Consider the following 12,412-nt stretch of genomic DNA (forward strand, 5'->3'; position numbering starts at 1 on the left):
TGGGAAGCAGAAGTGTTCACATTGCTTCGCAGAATCGCTTTTGTGCAGAGAACAGTAACACTTGTTCAGAAGGAAAGAAAGCACAGAGCCCCAGATTCTATGTTGTCCTGGAGAGCTTGCAGAGTACTGGGGAAAGGCAGCAGAGAATTCCTTGCTAGCACCTTCTCTGTCCCTGGGAAGCAGAAGTGTTCACACTGCTTCGCAATAATCGCTTTTGTGCAGAAAACAGTAACACTTGTTCAGAAGGAAAGAAAGCACAGAGCCCCAGATTTTATGTTGCCCTGGAGAGCTTGCAGAGCACTGGGGAAAGGCAGGCAGAGAATTCCCTGCTAGCACCTTCTCTGTGCCTGGGAAGCAGAAGTGTTCACATTGCTTCGCAAGAATCGCTTTTGTGCAGAAAACACTAACACTTGTTCAGAACGAAAGAAAGCACAGAGCCCCAGATTCTATGTTGTCCTGGAGAGCTTGCAGAGCACTGGGGAAAGGCAGGCAGAGAATTCCCTGATAGCACCTTCTCTGTGCCTGTTGACATTGTTTCGCAGAATCGCTTTTGTGCAGAAAACTGTAACACTTGTTCAGAACGAAAGAAAGCACAGAGCCCCAGATTCTATGTTGTCCTGGAGAGCTTGCAGAGCACTGGGGAAAGACAGGCAGAGAATTCCTTCCTAGCACCTTCTCTGTGCCTGGGAAGCAGAAGTGTTCACATTGCTTCGCAGAATCGCTTTTGTGCAGAAAACACTAACACTTGTTCAGAACGAAAGAAAGCACAGAGCCCCAGATTCTATGTTGTCCTGGAGAGCTTGCAAAGCACTGGGGAAAGGCAGGCAGAGAATTCCTTGCTAGCACCTTCTCTGTGCCTGGGAAGCAGAAGTGTCCACATCGCTTCGCAAGAATCGCTTTTGTGCATAAAACACTAACACTTGTTCAGAAGGAAAGAAAGCACAGAGCCCCAGATTTTATGTTGTCCTGGAGAGCTTGCAGAGCACTGGGGAAAGGCAGGCAGAGAATTCCCTGCTAGCACCTTCTCTGTGCCTGTTCACATTGCTTCGCAGAATCGCTTTTGTGCAGAAAACAGTAACACTTGTTCAGAAGGAAAGAAAGCACAGAGCCCCAGATTCTATGTAGTCCTGGAGAGCTTGCAGAGCACTGGGGAAAGGCAGGCAGAGAATTCCCTGCTAGCACCTTCTCTGTGCCTGGGAAGCAGAAGTGTTCACATTGCTTCGCAGAATCGCTTTTGTGCAGAAAACACTAACACTTGTTCAGAACGAAAGAAAGCACAGAGCCCCAGATTTCCTGTTGTCCTGTAGAGCTTGCAGAGCACTGGGGAAAGGCAGGCAGAGAATTCCTTGCTAGCACCTTCTCTGTGCCTGGGAAGCAGAAGTGTTCACATTGCTTCGCAAGAATCGCTTTTGTGCAGAAAACAGTAACAGTTGTTCAGAACGAAAGAAAGCACAGAGCCCCAGATTCTATGTTGTCCTGGAGAGCTTGCAGAGCACTGGGGAAAGGCAGGCAGAGAATTCCTTGCTAGCACCTTCTCTGTGCCTGGGAAGCAGAAGTGTTCACATTGCTTCGCAAGAATCGCTTTTGTGCAGAAAACAGTAACAGTTGTTCAGAACGAAAGAAAGCACAGAGCCCCAGATTCTATGTTGTCCTGGAGAGCTTGCAGAGCACTGGGGAAAGGCAGGCAGAGAATTCCTTGCTAGCACCTTCTCTGTGCCTGGGAAGCAGAAGTGTTCACATTGCTTCGCAAGAATCGCTTTTGTGCAGAAAACAGTAACAGTTGTTCAGAACGAAAGAAAGCACAGAGCCCCAGATTCTATGTTGTCCTGGAGAGCTTGCAGAGCACTGGGGAAAGGCAGGCAGAGAATTCCCTGATAGCACCTTCTCTGTGCCTGTTCACATTGTTTCGCAGAATCGCTTTTGTGCAGAAAACAGTAACACTTGTTCAGAACGAAAGAAAGCACAGAGCCCCAGATTTTATGTTGTCCTGGAGACCTTGCAGAGCACTGGGGAAAGGCAGGCAGAGAATTCGTTCCTAGCATCTTCTCTGTGCCTGGGAAGCAGAAGAGTTCACATTGCTTCGCAGAATCGCTTTTGTGCAGAAAACACTAACACTTGTTCAGAAGGAAAGAAAGCACAGAGCCCCAGATTTTATGTTGTCCTGGAGAGCTTGCAGAGCACTGGGGAAAGGCAGGCAGAGAATTCACTGCTAGGACTTTCTCTGTGCCTGGGAAGCAGAAGTGTTCACATTGCTTCGCAGAATCGCTTTTGTGCAGAAAACAGTAACACTTGTTCAGAACGAAAGAAAGCACAGAGCCCCAGATTTGCTGTTGTCCTGGAGAGCTTGCAGAGCACTGGGGAAAGGCAGGCAGAGAATTCCCTGCTAGCACCTTCTCTGTGCCTGGGAAGCAGAAGTGTTCACATTGCTTCGCAAGAATCGCTTTTGTGCAGAAAACAGTAACAGTTGTTCAGAACGAAAGATAGCACAGAGCCCCAGATTCTATGTTGTCCTGGAGAGCTTGCAGAGCACTGGGGAAAGGCAGGCAGAGAATTCCCTGCTAGCACCTTCTCTGTGCCTGTTGACATTGTTTCGCAGAATCGCTTTTGTGCAGAAAACAGTAACACTTGTTCAGAACGAAAGAAAGCACAGAGCCCCAGATTTTATGTTGCCCTGGAGATCTTGCAGAGCACTGGGGAAAGGCAGGCAGAGAATTCCCTGATAGCACCTTCTCTGTGCCTGTTCACATTGCTTCGCAGAATCGCTTTTGTGCAGAAAACAGTAACACTTGTTCAGAAGGAAAGACAGCACAGAGCCCCAGATTTTATGTTGTCCTGGAGATCTTGCAGAGCACTGGGGAAAGGCAGGCAGAGAATTCCTTGCTAGCACCTTCTCTGTGCCTGGGAAGCAGAAGTGTTCACATTGCTTCGCAGAATCGCTTTTGTGCAGAAAGCACTAACACTTGTTCAGAAAGAAAGAAAGCACAGAGCCCCAGATTCTATGTTGTCCTGGAGAGCTTGCAGAGCACTGGGGAAAGGCAGGCAGAGAATTCCTTGCTAGCACCTTCTCTGTGCCTGGGAAGCAGAAGTGTTCACATCGCTTCGCAAGAATCGCTTTTGTGCATAAAACACTAACACTTGTTCAGAAGGAAAGAAAGCACAGAGCCCCAGATTTTATGTTGTCCTGGAGAGCTTGCAGAGCACTGGGGAAAGGCAGGCAGAGAATTCCCTGATAGCACCTTCTCTGTGCCTGTTCACATTGCTTCGCAGAATCGCTTTTGTGCAGAAAACAGTAACACTTGTTCAGAAGGAAAGACAGCACAGAGCCCCAGATTTGCTGTTGTCCTGGAGATCTTGCAGAGCACTGGGGAAAGGCAGGCAGAGAATTCCTTGCTAGCACCTTCTCTGTGCCTGGGAAGCAGAAGTGTTCACATTGCTTCGCAGAATCGCTTTTGTGCAGAGAACAGTAACACTTGTTCAGAAGGAAAGAAAGCACAGAGCCCCAGATTCTATGTTGTCCTGGAGAGCTTGCAGAGTACTGGGGAAAGGCAGCAGAGAATTCCTTGCTAGCACCTTCTCTGTCCCTGGGAAGCAGAAGTGTTCACACTGCTTCGCAATAATCGCTTTTGTGCAGAAAACAGTAACACTTGTTCAGAAGGAAAGAAAGCACAGAGCCCCAGATTTTATGTTGCCCTGGAGAGCTTGCAGAGCACTGGGGAAAGGCAGGCAGAGAATTCCCTGCTAGCACCTTCTCTGTGCCTGGGAAGCAGAAGTGTTCACATTGCTTCGCAAGAATCGCTTTTGTGCAGAAAACACTAACACTTGTTCAGAACGAAAGAAAGCACAGAGCCCCAGATTCTATGTTGTCCTGGAGAGCTTGCAGAGCACTGGGGAAAGGCAGGCAGAGAATTCCCTGATAGCACCTTCTCTGTGCCTGTTGACATTGTTTCGCAGAATCGCTTTTGTGCAGAAAACTGTAACACTTGTTCAGAACGAAAGAAAGCACAGAGCCCCAGATTCTATGTTGTCCTGGAGAGCTTGCAGAGCACTGGGGAAAGACAGGCAGAGAATTCCTTCCTAGCACCTTCTCTGTGCCTGGGAAGCAGAAGTGTTCACATTGCTTCGCAGAATCGCTTTTGTGCAGAAAACACTAACACTTGTTCAGAACGAAAGAAAGCACAGAGCCCCAGATTCTATGTTGTCCTGGAGAGCTTGCAAAGCACTGGGGAAAGGCAGGCAGAGAATTCCTTGCTAGCACCTTCTCTGTGCCTGGGAAGCAGAAGTGTCCACATCGCTTCGCAAGAATCGCTTTTGTGCATAAAACACTAACACTTGTTCAGAAGGAAAGAAAGCACAGAGCCCCAGATTCTATGTAGTCCTGGAGAGCTTGCAGAGCACTGGGGAAAGGCAGGCAGAGAATTCACTGCTAGGACCTTCTCTGTGCCTGGGAAGCAGAAGTGTTCACATTGCTTCGCAGAATCGCTTTTGTGCAGAAAACACTAACACTTGTTCAGAACGAAAGAAAGCACAGAGCCCCAGATTCTATGTTGTCCTGGAGAGCTTGCAGAGCACTGGGGAAAGGCAGGCAGAGAATTGCCTGATAGCACCTTCTCTGTGCCTGGGAAGCAGAAGTGTTCACATTGCTTCGCTTGAATCGCTTTTGTGCAGAAAACAGTAACAGTTGTTCAGAACGAAAGAAAGCACAGAGCCCCAGATTCTATGTTGTCCTGGAGAGCTTGCAGAGCACTGGGGAAAGGCAGGCAGAGAATTCCCTGATAGCACCTTCTCTGTGCCTGTTGACATTGTTTCGCAGAATCGCTTTTGTGCAGAAAACAGTAACACTTGTTCAGAACGAAAGAAAGCACAGAGCCCCAGATTTCCTGTTGTCCTGGAGAGCTTGCAGAGCACTGGGGAAAGGCAGGCAGAGAATTCCTTCCTAGCACCTTCTCTGTGCCTGGGAAGCAGAAGTGTTCACATTGCTTCGCAGAATCGCTTTTGTGCAGAAAACAGTAACACTTGTTCAGAACGAAAGAAAGCACAGAGCCCCAGATTTGCTGTTGTCCTGGAGAGCTTGCAGAGCACTGGGGAAAGGCAGGCAGAGAATTCCCTGATAGCACCTTCTCTGTGCCTGTTCACATTGCTTCGCAGAATCGCTTTTGTGCAGAAAACAGTAACACTTGTTCAGAACGAAAGAAAGCACAGAGCCCCAGATTCTATGTTGTCCTGGAGAGCTTGCAGAGCACTGGGGAAAGGCAGGCAGAGAATTCCTTGCTAGCACCTTCTCTGTGCCTGGGAAGCAGAAGTGTTCACATTGCTTCGCAGAATCGCTTTTGTGCAGAAAACAGTAACACTTGTTCAGAAGGAAAGAAAGCACAGAGCCCCAGATTTTATGTTGTCCTGGAGAGCTTGCAGAGCACTGGGGAAAGGCAGGCAGAGAATTCCCTGATAGCACCTTCTCTGTGCCTGGGAAGCAGAAGTGTTCACATTGCTTCGCAATAATCGCTTTTGTGCAGAAAACAGTAACAGTTGTTCAGAACGAAAGAAAGCACAGAGCCCCAGATTCTATGTTGTCCTGGAGAGCTTGCAGAGCACTGGGGAAAGGCAGGCAGAGAATTCCCTGATAGCACCTTCTCTGTGCCTGTTCACATTGTTTCGCAGAATCGCTTTTGTGCAGAAAACAGTAACACTTGTTCAGAACAAAAGAAAGCACAGAGCCCCAGATTTGCTGTTGTCCTGGAGAGCTTGCAGAGCACTGGGGAAAGGCAGGCAGAGAATTCCCTGCTAGCACCTTCTCTGTGCCAGGGAAGCAGGAGTGTTCACATTGCTTCGCAGAATCGCTTTTCTGCAGAAAACACTAACACTTGTTCAGAACAAAAGAAAGCACAGAGCCCCAGATTTGCTGTTGTTCTGGAGAGCTTGCAGAGCACTGGGGAAAGGCAGGCAGAGAATTCCCTGCTAGCACCTTCTCTGTGCCTGGGAAGCAGAAGTGTTTACATTGCTTCGCAGAAGCGCTTTTGTGCAGAAAACAGTAACACTTGTTCAGAACGAAAGAAAGCACAGAGCCCCAGATTTGCTGTTGTTCTGGAGAGCTTGCAGAGCACTGGGGAAAGGCAGGCAGAGAATTCCCTGCTAGCACCTTCTCTGTGCCTGGGAAGCAGAAGCGTTCACATTGCTTCGCAGAATCGCCTTTGTGCAGAAAACACTAACACTTGTTCAGAACAAAAGAAAGCACAGAGCCCCAGATTCTATGTTGTCCTGGAGAGCTTGCAGAGCACTGGGGAAAGGCAGGCAGGGAATTCCCCGCTAGCACCTTCTCTGTGCCTGGGAAGCAGAAGTGTTCACATTGCTTCGCAGAATCGCTTTTGTGCAGAAAACACTAACACTTGTTCAGAACAAAAGAAAGCACAGAGCCTCAGATTTGCCGTTGTCCTGGAGAGCTTGCAGAGCACTGGGGAAAGGCAGGCAGAGAATTCCCTGCTAGCACCTTCTCTGTGCCTGGGAAGCAGAAGTGTTCACATTAGTTCGCAGAATCGCTTTTGTGCAGAAAACACTAACACTTGTTCAGAACAAAAGAAAGCACAGAGCCCCAGATTCTATGTAGTCCTGGAGAGCTTGCAGAGCACTGGGGAAAGGCAGGCAGAGAATTCCCTGTTAGCACCTTCTCTGTGCCTGGGAAGCAGAAGTGTTCACATTGCTTCGCAGAATCGCTTTTCTGCAGAAAACACTAACACTTGTTCAGAACAAAAGAAAGCACAGAGCCCCAGATTTGCTGTTGTTCTGGAGAGCTTGCAGAGCACTGGGGAAAGACAGGCAGAGAATTCCCTGCTAGCACCTTCTCTGTGCCTGGGAAGCAGAAGTGTTTACGTTGCTTCGCAGAATCGCTTTTGTGCAGAAAACAGTAACACTTGTTCAGAACGAAAGAAAGCACAGAGCCCCAGATTTGCTGTTGTTCTGGAGAGCTTGCAGAGCACTGGGGAAAGGCAGGCAGAGAATTCCCTGCTAGCACCTTCTCTGTGCCTGGGAAGCAGAAGTGTTCACATTGCTTCGCAGAATCGCCTTTGTGCAGAAAACACTAACACTTGTTCAGAACAAAAGAAAGCACAGAGCCCCAGATTTGCTGTTGTTCTGGAGAGCTTGCAGAGCACTGGGGAAAGGCAGGCAGAGAATTCTCTGCTAGCACCTTCTCTGTGCCTGGGAAGCAGATGTGTTCACATTGCTTCGCAGAATCGCTTTTGTGCAGAAAACACTAACACTTGTTCAGAAGGAAAGAAAGCACAGAGCCCCAGATTTTATGTTGTCCTGGAGAGCTTGCAGAGCACTGGGGAAAGGCAGGCAGAGAATTCCCTGATAGCACCTTCTCTGTGCCTGTTCACATTGTTTCGCAGAATCGCTTTTGTGCAGAAAACAGTAACACTTGTTCAGAACGAAAGAAAGCACAGAGCCCCAGATTCTATGTTGTCCTGGAGAGCTTGCAGAGCACTGGGGAAAGGCAGGCAGAGAATTCCCTGCTAGCACCTTCTCTGTGCCTGGGAAGCAGAAGTGTTCACATTGCTTCGCAAGAATCGCTTTTGTGCAGAAAACACTAACACTTGTTCAGAACGAAAGAAAGCACAGAGCCCCAGATTCTATGTTGTCCTGGAGAGCTTGCAGAGCACTGGGGAAAGGCAGGCAGAGAATTCCTTGCTAGCACCTTCTCTGTGCCTGGGAAGCAGAAGTGTTCACATTGCTTCGCAAGAATCGCTTTTGTGCAGAAAACAGTAACAGTTGTTCAGAACGAAAGAAAGCACAGAGCCCCAGATTCTATGTTGTCCTGGAGAGCTTGCAGAGCACTGGGGAAAGGCAGGCAGAGAATTCCCTGCTAGCACCTTCTCTGTGCCAGGGAAGCAGGAGTGTTCACATTGCTTCGCAGAATCGCTTTTCTGCAGAAAACACTAACACTTGTTCAGAACAAAAGAAAGCACAGAGCCCCAGATTTGCTGTTGTTCTGGAGAGCTTGCAGAGCACTGGGGAAAGGCAGGCAGAGAATTCCCTGCTAGCACCTTCTCTGTGCCTGGGAAGCAGAAGTGTTTACATTGCTTCGCAGAAGCGCTTTTGTGCAGAAAACAGTAACACTTGTTCAGAACGAAAGAAAGCACAGAGCCCCAGATTTGCTGTTGTTCTGGAGAGCTTGCAGAGCACTGGGGAAAGGCAGGCAGAGAATTCCCTGCTAGCACCTTCTCTGTGCCTGGGAAGCAGAAGCGTTCACATTGCTTCGCAGAATCGCCTTTGTGCAGAAAACACTAACACTTGTTCAGAACAAAAGAAAGCACAGAGCCCCAGATTCTATGTTGTCCTGGAGAGCTTGCAGAGCACTGGGGAAAGGCAGGCAGGGAATTCCCCGCTAGCACCTTCTCTGTGCCTGGGAAGCAGAAGTGTTCACATTGCTTCGCAGAATCGCTTTTGTGCAGAAAACACTAACACTTGTTCAGAACAAAAGAAAGCACAGAGCCTCAGATTTGCCGTTGTCCTGGAGAGCTTGCAGAGCACTGGGGAAAGGCAGGCAGAGAATTCCCTGCTAGCACCTTCTCTGTGCCTGGGAAGCAGAAGTGTTTACGTTGCTTCGCAGAATCGCTTTTGTGCAGAAAACAGTAACACTTGTTCAGAACGAAAGAAAGCACAGAGCCCCAGATTTGCTGTTGTTCTGGAGAGCTTGCAGAGCACTGGGGAAAGGCAGGCAGAGAATTCCCTGCTAGCACCTTCTCTGTGCCTGGGAAGCAGAAGTGTTCACATTGCTTCGCAGAATCGCCTTTGTGCAGAAAACACTAACACTTGTTCAGAACAAAAGAAAGCACAGAGCCCCAGATTTGCTGTTGTTCTGGAGAGCTTGCAGAGCACTGGGGAAAGGCAGGCAGAGAATTCTCTGCTAGCACCTTCTCTGTGCCTGGGAAGCAGATGTGTTCACATTGCTTCGCAGAATCGCTTTTGTGCAGAAAACACTAACACTTGTTCAGAAGGAAAGAAAGCACAGAGCCCCAGATTTTATGTTGTCCTGGAGAGCTTGCAGAGCACTGGGGAAAGGCAGGCAGAGAATTCCCTGATAGCACCTTCTCTGTGCCTGTTCACATTGTTTCGCAGAATCGCTTTTGTGCAGAAAACAGTAACACTTGTTCAGAACGAAAGAAAGCACAGAGCCCCAGATTCTATGTTGTCCTGGAGAGCTTGCAGAGCACTGGGGAAAGGCAGGCAGAGAATTCCCTGCTAGCACCTTCTCTGTGCCTGGGAAGCAGAAGTGTTCACATTGCTTCGCAAGAATCGCTTTTGTGCAGAAAACACTAACACTTGTTCAGAACGAAAGAAAGCACAGAGCCCCAGATTCTATGTTGTCCTGGAGAGCTTGCAGAGCACTGGGGAAAGGCAGGCAGAGAATTCCTTGCTAGCACCTTCTCTGTGCCTGGGAAGCAGAAGTGTTCACATTGCTTTGCAAGAATCGCTTTTGTGCAGAAAACAGTAACAGTTGTTCAGAACGAAAGAAAGCACAGAGCCCCAGATTCTATGTTGTCCTGGAGAGCTTGCAGAGCACTGGGGAAAGGCAGGCAGAGAATTCCTTGCTAGCACCTTCTCTGTGCCTGGGAAGCAGAAGTGTTCACATTGCTTCGCAGAATCGCCTTTGTGCAGAAAACACTAACACTTGTTCAGAACAAAAGAAAGCACAGAGCCCCAGATTTGCTGTTGTCCTGGAGAGCTTGCAGAGCACTGGGGAAAGGCAGGCAGAGAATTCCCTGCTAGCACCTTCTCTGTGCCTGGGAAGCAGAAGTGTTCACATTGCTTCGCAGAATCGCCTTTGTGCAGAAAACACTAACACTTGTTCAGAACAAAAGAAAGCACAGAGCCCCAGATTCTATGTTGTCCTGGAGAGCTTGCAGAGCACTGGGGAAAGGCAGGCAGAGAATTCCCTGCTAGCACCTTCTCTGTGCCTGGGAAGCAGAAGTGTTCACATTGCTTCGCAGAATCGCTTTTGTGCAGAAAACACTAACACTTGTTCAGAACGAAAGAAAGCACAGAGCCCCAGATTCTATGTTGTCCTGGAGAGCTTGCAGAGCACTGGGGAAAGGCAGGCAGAGAATTCCTTGCTAGCACCTTCTCTGTGCCTGGGAAGCAGAAGTGTTCACATTGCTTCGCAAGAATCGCTTTTGTGCAGAAAACAGTAACAGTTGTTCAGAACGAAAGAAAGCACAGAGCCCCAGATTCTATGTTGTCCTGGAGAGCTTGCAGAGCACTGGGGAAAGGCAGGCAGAGAATTCCCTGATAGCACCTTCTCTGTGCCTGTTCAGATTGCTTCGCAGAATCGCTTTTGTGCAGAAAACAGTAACACTTGTTCAGAAGGAAAGAAAGCACAGAGCCCCAGATTCTATGTTGTCCTGGAGAGCTTGCAGAGCACTGGGGAAAGGCAGGCAGAGAATTCCTTGCTAGCACCTTCTCTGTGCCTGGGAAGCAGAAGTGTTCACATTGCTTCGCAGAATCGCTTTTGTGCAGAAAACAGTAACACTTGTTCAGAAGGAAAGATAGCACAGAGCCCCAGATTTGCTGTTGTCCTGGAGAGCTTGCAGAGCACTGGGGAAAGGCAGGCAGAGAATTCCCTGATAGCACCTTCTCTGTGCCTGGGAAGCAGAAGTGTTCACATTGCTTCGCAGAATCGCTTTTGTGCAGAAAACACTAACACTTGTTCAGAAGGAAAGAAAGCACAGAGCCCCAGATTTTATGTTGTCCTGGAGAGCTTGCAGAGCACTGGGGAAAGGCAGGCAGAGAATTCCCTGCTAGCACCTTCTCTGTGCCTGGGAAGCAGATGTGTTCACATTGCTTCGCAGAATCGCTTTTGTGCAGAAAACACTAACACTTGTTCAGAAGGAAAGAAAGCACAGAGCCCCAGATTTTATGTTGTCCTGGAGAGCTTGCAGAGCACTGGGGAAAGGCAGGCAGAGAATTCCCTGATAGCACCTTCTCTGTGCCTGTTCACATTGTTTCGCAGAATCGCTTTTGTGCAGAAAACAGTAACACTTGTTCAGAACGAAAGAAAGCACAGAGCCCCAGATTCTATGTTGTCCTGGAGAGCTTGCAGAGCACTGGGGAAAGGCAGGCAGAGAATTCCCTGCTAGCACCTTCTCTGTGCCTGGGAAGCAGAAGTGTTCACATTGCTTCGCAAGAATCGCTTTTGTGCAGAAAACACTAACACTTGTTCAGAACGAAAGAAAGCACAGAGCCCCAGATTCTATGTTGTCCTGGAGAGCTTGCAGAGCACTGGGGAAAGGCAGGCAGAGAATTCCTTGCTAGCACCTTCTCTGTGCCTGGGAAGCAGAAGTGTTCACATTGCTTCGCAAGAATCGCTTTTGTGCAGAAAACAGTAACAGTTGTTCAGAACGAAAGAAAGCACAGAGCCCCAGATTCTATGTTGTCCTGGAGAGCTTGCAGAGCACTGGGGAAAGGCAGGCAGAGAATTCCTTGCTAGCACCTTCTCTGTGCCTGGGAAGCAGAAGTGTTCACATTGCTTCGCAAGAATCGCTTTTGTGCAGAAAACAGTAACAGTTGTTCAGAACGAAAGAAAGCACAGAGCCCCAGATTCTATGTTGTCCTGGAGAGCTTGCAGAGCACTGGGGAAAGGCAGGCAGAGAATTCCCTGATAGCACCTTCTCTGTGCCTGTTCACATTGTTTCGCAGAATCGCTTTTGTGCAGAAAACAGTAACACTTGTTCAGAACGAAAGAAAGCACAGAGCCCCAGATTTCCTGTTGTCCTGGAGAGCTTGCAGAGCACTGGGGAAAGGCAGGCAGAGAATTCGTTCCTAGCATCTTCTCTGTGCCTGGGAAGCAGAAGTGTTCACATTGCTTCGCAGAATCGCTTTTGTGCAGAAAACACTAACACTTGTTCAGAAGGAAAGAAAGCACAGAGCCCCAGATTCTATGTTGTCCTGGAGAGCTTGCAGAGCACTGGGGAAAGGCAGGCAGAGAATTCACTGCTAGGACCTTCTCTGTGCCTGGGAAGCAGAAGTGTTCACATTGCTTCGCAGAATCGCTTTTGTGCAGAAAACACTAACACTTGTTCAGAAGGAAAGAAAGCACAGAGCCCCAGATTCTATGTTGTCCTGGAGAGCTTGCAGAGCACTGGGGAAAGGCAGGCAGAGAATTCCCTGCTAGCACCTTCTCTGTGCCTGGGAAGCAGAAGTGTTCACATTGCTTCGCAAGAATCGCTTTTGTGCAGAAAACAGTAACAGTTGTTCAGAACGAAAGAAAGCACAGAGCCCCAGATTCTATGTTGTCCTGGAGAGCTTGCAGAGCACTGGGGAAAGGCAGGCAGAGAATTCCCTGATAGCACCTTCTCTGTGCCTGTTGACATTGTTTCGCAGAATCGCTTTTGTGCAGAAAACAGTAACACTTGTTCAGAAC

Source organism: Strix aluco, unplaced genomic scaffold (genome assembly GCF_031877795.1).
Source record: "Strix aluco isolate bStrAlu1 unplaced genomic scaffold, bStrAlu1.hap1 HAP1_SCAFFOLD_51, whole genome shotgun sequence".
Classification (NCBI taxonomy): domain Eukaryota; kingdom Metazoa; phylum Chordata; class Aves; order Strigiformes; family Strigidae; genus Strix; species Strix aluco.